The sequence below is a fragment of the Hibiscus syriacus genome, unplaced genomic scaffold, assembly GCF_006381635.1.
Source record: "Hibiscus syriacus cultivar Baekdansim isolate YM2019G1 unplaced genomic scaffold, ASM638163v2 tig00110271_pilon, whole genome shotgun sequence".
NCBI classification, from domain to species: domain Eukaryota; kingdom Viridiplantae; phylum Streptophyta; class Magnoliopsida; order Malvales; family Malvaceae; genus Hibiscus; species Hibiscus syriacus.
The window spans coordinates 966868-978118 of record NW_024062657.1 but is presented as its reverse complement, the minus strand read 5'-3'; the positions used below and the strand labels follow the sequence as shown (position 1 = coordinate 978118).

The following is an 11251-nucleotide window of genomic DNA, read 5'->3' as shown; positions in this document are numbered from 1 at the left end:
GATCATTATGAACGTAATCTTGAATCCCTTTGATAAAGCGCACTCTTCTCTGTTTGCCAAATATGCAGTGTTCGCAAAATTCCAGCTTGTAAATTCCTTGACCATCAAGGAGACCTCTTCTACTCAACTCTGACATGCCAATATCACTCATGTGTCCTAGGCGCATATGCCAAAGCATAGTTACATCTTCCCCTAATAGTGCAGATGATGCAATAGTAGCATCACCAGTAATTGTAAACCCTTGGAGAATGTACAACCTTTAATTCTTTTTCTTTTCTTTTATTACAACAAGAGAACCCTTTCTAACCTTCAAAACTCCACCTTCAGCATTGTACTTATACTCTTTTATGTCAAGAATACTTAACGATATTAGGTTATGCTTCAAATCTGGAACTTGACAAACATCACTCAGGATTCTGACAATTCCATCATGCATCCTGAGTTTGACACTATCAATTCCTGGAATCTTACAAGATGCATTATTACCCATCAATAAAATTTCTGCTGACACAGCTTCATAGGTTACAAACCAATCATGGTTAGGATAGATGTGATATGTACACCCATAATCAAGGATCCACTCATCACTCGCCTTCGCATTGTTATCAAAAACCACTAGGAGTTCGCATTCAACATCTTCTAAAACATTTACAACAATAGATATCTCTGCGGACTATTCTTCAGCCTCTCTCTTTATCTTATTCTGAAACTTATAACACTCTGTTTTAATATGACTTTCCTTTTTACAAAAGTGACAAGTTTTACTCCTATTAGAAGATTTTGATATACCCCTTCCTTTACTACCAGAAGAACGCTCGTCTTTCTTTCACGGCCAGAGCTAATCAATCCATGCACCACAATACCCTCTTATTGGGACTCAGAATTATATACAAGATGATTCATCTTGTCGAACGAATGCAAGCCATTGTAAACCTCTTCAAGAATGAGAGTTTCTCGATATTGTGTCTCTAAAAGATGAGTAGGAAGAAGGCAACGAACATAGGAGGATCAATCCTAAGTCTTCTTGATCATACTTCACTTCTAAAGTCTCTAGATCAGAGACAGTTTCCTTGAATGTGGTCATGTGCTCTTCAAGTGACGAACCTTCTGCCAACTTAAGTGAATAAAGACATTGCTTTAGGTGCAACTTGATGGTCAATGATTTATGCATGTAAAGTTGCTTCAAATTTGCCCACAAAGATGCAACTGTTTTTTCTTTTAACACATCCTGCAAAATTTGATTTGATATGTGCAAACGAATTTGAGAAAGAGATTTACGATCCTTACGTTTTTCCTCATTCGTCCATTGTGTTTCTGAATTCTAATCAAATCATTCTATTGTATCATCGAGATATAATTGTGTAAGAACATCAAGAATCTTTACATGTCATAGCGAGAACTTTGTGTTTTGATCCAACAGAGGAATATCATACTTCATTGTAGACACAATCTTGAATTTATTATATTATCAAAACTATGATTATCGACAAACAAATAAATACGATCAAAAAAAGAAAAAACAAATAACACTAAGATTTACGTGGAAAACCCAAAAGGGAAAACCAAGGGTAAATGAGAAGAATTTAACTAATATGAAGGAAGAAAATTATAAGAGAATTTTGGTTAAAGAAAAATACTTGATATCTAACCCTGTCTCTTAGTATATATTAATAAGAATATATACTTGATTACAAAAGAAAACTAAATAAAGTAGAAATCTACTTTAATAAAGGTTTCTACTTTTAATCAAATTGGGTTTCTACTTTCCCAATATTTATATATTAATTAATTTGTGTCCGTTTGAATTCGAGTCAAATTCTAACAATGGTTATGTCCATTGGAAAAATAATTGCAAAGAAGAAGATAGTAAAACTGATGTACCAAAATGCCAGGAAGTGCTAGAAACGAAGTACCTTCAGATTGGGGAGCTCCTGATTGTAGGAGAGAGAAAAAAAGAAGCGGAAAGAATCAAATAAGAAATGACAGTCTCTTGATGATGAGAATTAAGCTTTGTTATACCTTAAAGCAGAATGAGAGTCCCTGGACAAAGCAGTTGAAGCATATTCCATTTGCAGAAAGTTGTATAAGGTTGAAATGCCTTTTTTTCTTGTTTGTTCAACAATTTTACTATCTTAAAATGAAATGGTTACGAAACTAACCAATAGAAGTGGTCGTCTACTGGATCTATTCGTTAAAAATAAACCTAAAATTGCTATTGGAATTTGGAAAAACAATGTAATTAACATGTCTTGGAAATGCTTGGAACATAATTTTATCTTAACTCCAACTTAGAAAAGAAGCCATGAAGGTACATGGACAATAGCTAAAACTTAAAGGCCAAGGTTGCCTGATATGCCTGTTGTAGACAACTTTGTGTCTTCATCTTCTTTTATGACAACAAAAAATATACTACGCTGTGCAATAATTACATAAGCACCAACATAGAAGATATAAATTTACATGCTTCTTCAAATATGGTACGAACATAATTTCCCATGGCACCTGCTCCTACATGTTGTTGCAATAACATTAAGCCAACTCCAACCTGCAAATTCCAATAAGCCATTTATAAAACGATCAGGCAAGCCATAAAAGGAATTACATATTTATTCTCAGCACACAATGAGTGAATTAACATATCTCTTTCGGAACAATTCAAAGAAACTTGCTCCTGTCTGTTGCTCAAGAGTTTCCAAATAACCCTACAAGAGAACATAAGCACATATCATGAGGAAATAAGCGTTCCAAATTTCCTGGGGAAAACTAAAAGATATGAAGCTAAAATCTACTCTGATAATAGCTGCTTCTGTAGAAATATTCGAGTCTCCCCTAAGACGTTTCAAGGAAGCTTCAAACTCTTTTTCTCGACCTTTTTTTGCCTGTAGAAGCCATTCACATCTTGCATTTACACTGTGCCAACTCAAAAGTAAAGAATCAAGTGCATAATTTCTCTTATATGTTTCTCTAACATGTTACGGACTTAAAAAGCTTCCGAATACAATGGAGTTAGACTTACCAGCCATCTAGGGACTCTGGAATGAAAAACAAGCCTATTATCTGTACTACACACGGGATTGCACCTGAAAAACAGATAGATAAAACACTATACTTAACTAACACTATATTTTGCTTTATCTAATAAATAAAAAAGCAAATTACATACTAATCATAGCCAAGGAGCGCCATGAAATGAAGGTTCAAATGTAAAACGTAAGTGCAACCCCATAAGTAATCATCAACTGCATGATAAAAGAAAGTCATATCTAATTAATTTTAGATCACATAATAAATTGATTTAAGTATATTTTACCATATTTGATGATGCAAAGGAACCTTGGAGACTTTTAGGTGTTATTTGTCACAACCCCATTTTGAAATAAAAATAAAATATTATAAATTTATTTAATAAATTTAGGGACAAATTGCAAATTTTTAGAACTTACAACCCGATTTAGAATCTGTAGGAAGTTCAGGAACTTAACACTAAATTTTTCCTTTTTTTGTCGGTAGAGAAAAAATATAGGAAAATGTGGCTGAGGGGTTTTAAACTCCTGTTCAGGGTATAGCCGCTCATGCCTTAGCCATTTAGGCTAGGGCACTATTTTGATATTTTATTATTAAAAATGTTTCTAAGGCTCAAAGTTCGGTGAGTACCCAAAAATCCCTAATTTTCTCAACCCCAATCCATAGCCACTCCCCGCCGGCCCTCGTTGATTCCTTGCCATTCGGCCATCTTTGGAGTGCACCGCCGCTAGCTTTCGATTCTCCATCGACTGGTTTCCTAAACCCCTCCAACCTCGCTCTGAAAATTGGCACCGTTCGCCATAAAAATTCGTCCCAAAGCTCCGCCAAAAACCCACCCTGTTGCTTTGGTTTTTCGTCTTTTTCGGCCAACCTCGATGTTTCTTCACCACTCCGCCGCCACTATAAGACTCCCAAAGTGCTGATCTACAAGACTGGAAAATTTCACACGGAGTCCTGAGTCCAATTTTGAGGTCTGTTTCGCTAAATTCAAACCCGGTAAGTTGTTTATCACTAATTAACTTCCTGATTCAATCTGTTTTTCACAATTAAGCTCCATTTCGGATGTAATTTCCGTTGATATGTATCTAAAATATTATTAGACATTGGATTATGTTTGAGAGCGATCAAATAGAGTTTGAATGTTCGACCGGTGAAACTTGAGAATCGAGGTAATACTTTACTACCCTATGCATGCTTTACTATACATGTTGGTATTGCTAAGTGTATGGATGAATATGTTTTGTCTCATATGTATAGTTAATTATTTCTAAACTCGATTTGAATGTGGTAAAAAGTAAGTAGTTGAAAAAAACTCTAATGACTCATATAAGAAATTAAAAGATTTATAAGGAATAATTACAAGTTTAATAATTAACAGTGAAGCGTTTAACCTCATAACCCTTAAAATTTGTTTACTCTTGTTAGAAATTGAAACACCAAAAATATCTAGATGAGAAATTACGAAATTACCATTGAGAGGTAAAAATAGCCTAGATTGACCCTGATTGAGAAAATACCCTGAAAATTCGTATCTAATTCGAGAAATTACTTATTTAACTGTCAAGTTCCTATTTTGTTCGGAATATTTCTGATAAACAGTTCGTAACCTCTGAGAATGCAGTAGACCCATAATTTCTAATTTATGAGCATACACCCGAATGTTAACTTATCGAAGGTACTCTTATTGTCAGAATTGTTTGAAATGACTGAAATAAATGACAAGTTTGAATTAAATGGAAAGACTAGATGGAAGGAAAGGACTGAAATACCCTTAAACTGTAAAATGACCAAAGTAACCCTAACATGTGAAATAACCTAAAATACACCCAAGCCCTGGAATGACTAAATACCCTTAAGCTCTGGAATGAATAAATCTACCTCAAATGCCAAAATGATATAAATCCCCTCATGACTTGGATTAAGCAATTGCCTTTCGATAACTTCTGAAGATACCGATGAAACTTTAAATGTTGTAATGCCCCTGAGGTTTTTAGAGTATGACCTAAATAGGTCAATCATCCCTAATACTATTATAAAACGGGAAGTAAATAAATAATGCTTAAATACCTGTTCGTCTCCTCATGATCCATCCAAAGATGGTTCTGAAGGTGATCAGTTCGAGTCTGCAGTGCAACCAATTTTAAGAAATTAATATTCATGAAGTTTATTTACCTACATAATTTATAAGTGTCAACTTCGCTAGGAATTGAATAGTGCGATTGGGATTGAAACCCCGTTAAGATGCTTGAAATCCATAATTATGTAAATTGCTGCATACCCTTATTAAATGGATTTATCAAATTTCTCAAGAATTAAATGACAAAAATGCCCTTATAAGCCTTATTGATGGAACCACTTTAGTAATTTCTGAATCCTAAATAAATTTTGATACAATAATTCTTGAATACCTTGTTGATATATCTAAATACTACATGATCTTGATAAATCACTTCTCGAATGATTGATAAATCAGTTAACTATCAAACTTCCTTTATATAGGGATCTCGCTCTAAAATTCAATCAATTTGCAGAAGTTTTGTGGCTCCTTACCTGATAAATACCAAGTACCCTTGGGAAATAATTAGATCCTCTAGTGTGTTCCCTATGTGTTATATGACTGTTTTATCTGTTCTCAAACGTGATTCATTGAAGTTATTGAATTAGTGAATATTTTAACTATTTGATATTCTGACTTACTGATGTATTGATTTATTGTTTATGAACTATGACAACATGGTATGTGTTCTCTGGTTACCCGTTTTCACTAGAAATTATAATTAATCATGATTTATGGATCATGGAAATTACTGGATTACTGTAGGAACCAATTTATTAGGATACTGTTTGGGTAGGATTATGGATTATGGAGGTTCAGCTCTGATCAAGCTTGTAAATCCTTATGGACCTAAGGTGTCACTTGGGTAGGCTTTGAGGCCCTAATGTATTTCCTTGGGTAGGCTCTAAGGCCCCAAGGTATTTCCTTGGGTAGGCTCTTAGGCCCCAATGTACACTCTTGGGTAGGCTCTTAGGCCCTAAGATATTCCCTTAGGTTGGCTCTTACGCCCAATGGGCCTAGGGTAAGTCCTTATGGATGCAGTTCTAAGGAAATGTACATCGGTGATCAGTTGGAGAGTATTACTCTAGTTTTAAAATATCTTTTAAACTACCAATGTTTTTAAAGGATATGTACACATTTCTTTGTTTTGTTGGAACTCACTAGACTCCCCAATTCAACTTTCTAAATCTGTTTCTCTGAATACTTCCTTCAGACTGTAATTTTTTTTTTGTAACTGAAGACTTAGCTAATGGAATCTGAAATCATCGATATAATCTTATGATGTTTGTCCCACTAAGGAAAGCTATGCTTTACCTTATACTTGATGACCTATTGCATCCATCTGGTAGTTTTGTATTACTGAGCTTCCAAAGCTCACTCTGTTACTTACCATTTAAGGTTGATTATGTGATTTTATTGACATCAGTAAAGGAGTTCCGCCGGTGTTACTTGTGGAGTACGGTGCATACAATTATGGGGCATATAGTTTGTATTATGTTTTATATTCGAATTTAAAACTTGTTTTATTACTGGATATTGTTGAATTCTATTTTTAATATATATATGATTTTTTGAACTTGTATTTTATCTATAAATTATTTTAGAGTTTTAAATAGATTAACAAAAATTTTAAATTTTCTAGGATTTTCAGTCTGGGTCGCTCTGGTGACCCTAATGTGACACCCCAGATTAGATCGGATCACTCGTATCGGTATGAGGATGTTACATTAGCTATATAAAAATGTACTTGTTTCATAATGTATATCAGCATAAAAATTGCTTGAAGTTGAAAAATGAACAACAAACCTTAGTTCATTACCACATAACTAATCATGGCACCTCCAATTCTAATGGACAACCTTTCAATGTCAAGCCAAAAGGCATTCTTTCAGAAAGAATTAAACATAACCCTTTATTAGATCTTTTTAAGAATTGACCTATATGGGGTTACAATATCTAGTTAACATAGAACTTCATTGAACTAGAAGTTAACCTTTGCATATGCTATTGATAGCCACCCAGAAGTGCAGAAGACATCAAAAAACCACATTGTCTGTTTCTCACAGACAATGAACACATTAATTTAGAGGAATAAACCAATTTTATATGGAATTTAACTTGAAACATCTGTTGAAGATGTAAAGGCTTAAAGAAGAAGAAGATGAACTTACACGTTTTCTACTGATAAGATCTGCTATCTTCCCACTTAGAATTGCTCCTACCACTCCTCCAATTGTCATTATTGAACGAAAAATAGAGTATTGCAAATTGGTGGGAAAGATTACAAAGGATTCATCAATTTTTCATAAATATTCATGTCCAATCTATTTGTCACTCACCTAAATCCTAGTAAGATAACTTAGCTTCACGTTTCTTGTGCTTATGCATGAGTTTTTGTGTTTGTAAACAAATAAAAATTGAAAGGAAAAATTATAGAAGAAATTGGAGAGTACTAACTGCCGGTACACAGAGGCCCAAATCTTGCATGATCCCATTCTCCGCTGGTGATGAGTAACCAACCTGGGTCCGTTTTCATAGTTCATAAAGGTAGCAAATACAATCATCTATGGTATGTTTACATAAAGAGACTTGTGATATTAAAATGAAGAGATATGATGTTAACATGAAGAGATGTGATGTTAATCTGAAGAGATGAATAATGTCAACATAAAGAGATATAATGTTAACATAAAGAGATGTGTGATGTTAACATGAAGGGATGTGATGTTAATATAGAGAGATATGTTGTTAACTTGAAGACATGTGATGTTAACATGAAGAGTTGTGTGATGTTAACATAAAGAGATATAATACTAACATGAAGACAAATTCGTTTATGAGATTTTTGTAGCCCTAAGGCAAACTTAAAAATTAGACATCTAATAATAAATATTTAAAATCTTTTAAGAGTAGATAAAAATAAATTACAAATTTATTCGTAAATTATGTTTTTTATTTTGCTCTAATATATCTAATAAATATATTAAATTTTAAATAAAACAATTCAAAAAAGTTATTAAACACTCAACTACTCACAAAATATTTTTTTACAAATATTTTTAGATGTACTATTATTAATAATAGTGTCTATATCAATATGGTCAAATATATTTTTCTCGATACATAAAATGGCTAGATCATCCAACTTTTCTTGTAACATTAACTATCTCAAATAAGTTTTCAACAATCGTAATTTTAAAAACTTTTTTCAGCAAACGCAACTGTCATTGGATTTCTTCAGGGAGACATGATCTGCAAAAGCCATCAATATCGTTTATTAGTGCATCTAAAATATATAAACTTGGTTTCTTTACCCATATCTTTGAAAGTGTGGCATATTGCTAACATAATCTACTAAATGTATTTTTTTATGGGAAATAGTTTTCAAGAAAATAATATTTCAAATAAATCTCAAAGGAGATTAATATAGTGTTTCAAGGGAAACTATCTTAAGAGGGATAAATTTGGTGTTTTAAAGGAAGAACTTTCAACAATTAACATGGTGTTTCAAAGGAAACTATCTTAAGAGAAACAATCTCAAGTAAGATGAAATTTTCAAGAGATATAATTTTTCAAAAGAAATAGTCTCGAGAGAGACAATTTTTTCTTCTTATTTTTTTCAAAACAATCTCGAAAGTTGTATCTTAAGTTAAAAGCAAGATAAAATTTTATTTTAAGGAAAATTATCTCAAATGATACAAGCTAGTTGAAACTTTATTTAAAAATTTTCAAGTTGAATCAGTAGAGTTGAATCGAGTAGAGTTGTCCGTGTTTCAATTTAAATTTAATTATATATTTTGATAATATTATGGTATGTATTGGTTCCAATTTAAATGGCTTTCTTTGGTTATATACAACATACATATATTTTGACTACATAGTACATACACTTAGATGCATGTTTAGACATAGGTATGGGAACACGACTCTGAATAAATTCTCTAAACGCAGAAAGAAATGGAACACATCCGTATTAGATGCATACTCGTATCCAACGATACTCGCACCCAACTCCAAATACTATAGCTTGAAAGTGAAATGAATTCTGATCTATGGAATATGACTGCAAACCGAGCAGCAGCAACATACTCGAGTAAAGAGCAATTCAACCTGCAATGGAAAGGGCATCTCAGGTATATGTAACTGTATACAAAGCAATGATAAAGGAAAATAAAAGTATACCAATGAAGATTTGGGAGTATAAAAGATATACTTTTAGAATTCAGTGGAAACTAAAGAAAAATGTCAAGTCTCTCCTTTAGAACTTTGGGCATCCTGCAAGGAATAATATCATATTGAAAGGTGAAATAATTTACTAATATTTATCGGAAGCAAATATCTCCACTTCATGAAAATCTACATGCCTACTTTTCCTTCAATGATTCTGTAGTACGTATCCATTGGCTGAAACTCTTCAACATGAACAACCTATAAAGTAGAAGAATTTAATTAGTGTAGGAAAATACAGATTTAAAGGCTCTTTCTATAACAATGGATTAAGTGGCTATACCTGCATGAAATTTGTTGGCATTGGATATTGTTCTCGCAATTTGAAGGACTTTGTCAATTTTTTTTATAAAAAAAAATGAACACCTACAAAACATTTAGTTTTTTGCATAATGAAACCTCACGCAGTCGGTTGGCTTCTTCTGCCATATCGTTCTCCAGTTTCCCAAACCTATTATGGACAGTTCCTCTTAGCATCACTACAAGAAATTTTTACTATTGTGGTAAATTTAATTTTATCAAAATTAATTTTATCACTATTAGTAGTTTTTTTGTGACAAAATAAATAATTGTCGCATTAGATTAAAAAAATATACAATTATAACAAAAGTTAAAATCGTCATAATAATTTGTCACAATTAGCAATTGTGTCTTGTTTTTTTCGAACCCCATGCCAAAAGAGGGGAAAAAAAGAACGAGGTCCAAGAGTGAATAAATATCCCGATGTACCGTTCATATCATCAACGAAACTGACCCAGTCACTATCTGTAAAACCGTCTTTGATGCCTTGTAGTGATTAGTGCCGCAGCAATGCATGAACCTTGTTAACAAAACTGTCTGCAAACATAATATCAGGCTTTGCTGAACTTTCCCGAGACATCTTGTTTGCCAACGTTTTCACCTTGAGCCATAGCCATTTGCTATCTTTTCTAACCTTTTCACCTTTGTTCTAGTTCTTTTGAGAGAAGTCTGTGAAGTACCGTTTGTCAATAGTCTGCATACTCTTTCAGCAGGTTCAGTATCGTCTCTGGTGAGGTTTAGTCTTCCTAACTTCCCTCACCGAAAAGTGTATGAAATGTTGTCTGCACCCTAGTGGGGAGCGGTCCGATCCCAACGCATCAAACAATCACATGGCTTTGCTCACTTTGCTTCATCCGTTGATGTCACAAAACAAGCTCACTCCCAAAAGCAGCATGTTAACCAACATGTTCCACAAAACAGAGGCCGTACATTGGGGTGGGGTGTTAGGTATGGCTTATAAATATACCAGTAAAGAGGACAGGAGATGGAGCGGAGTGAGCGAACATCAACTGTCCTTACAAAGAAAGTCTTGTTGTGGGGTTACGAATTATGTGGGTTGGGGGTGCGGGGGCGTAGCCCCCGCGGTACGGTACAGGGTTAATTTTGTAATTATGTACCAGGGTTTTCTATTATAAATAGAGATGTAACCTAGACCTAGAATATCATTGAATAAAAAAAAACTTCTAGCGCCGCCTAGGCACCGAGGACGTAAGCACATTGCCGAACCTCGTAAAATTCTCGTGTTCTTTTGTTTTCTTTACCCGTTTTCGTCAACAGGGGGAAACCAGAAAACATGTTATGCCCTCTCTTTTTCTTTTTCTTGAGAATTTTATTGATAGAATTCTCAACCTTTCAGATTTCCAGATCTATTGGGGATGTATATTTGAAAAATACAACAAAGAGCCTTAATATCCTAAATTTCGCCTTCGCAAACCTTTCAAAAAGCTAATATTGAGTGTAGATCCATCGATATGCACCAGTTGCAGCCACATGATCAGTTTGTGATATTTGCATCGGATGGGCTCTAGGAGCACCTAAGCAATCAAGAAGCTGTTGGTATAGTTCAGAATCATCCACGAAGTGTAAGTTTCCGCCTCAATGTTTAATGTCATGAACTGTAATCTTTTCTCTTATCCCTCTGAA

General features: G+C 33.8%; 1 pseudogene; it reads right to left on the bottom strand.

The window, feature by feature from the left end:
• Positions 1–937: 937 nt before the first annotated feature.
• On the bottom strand, positions 938–9784 carry LOC120115749 (annotated as a pseudogene).
• Positions 9785–11251: the final 1467 nt, after the last annotated feature.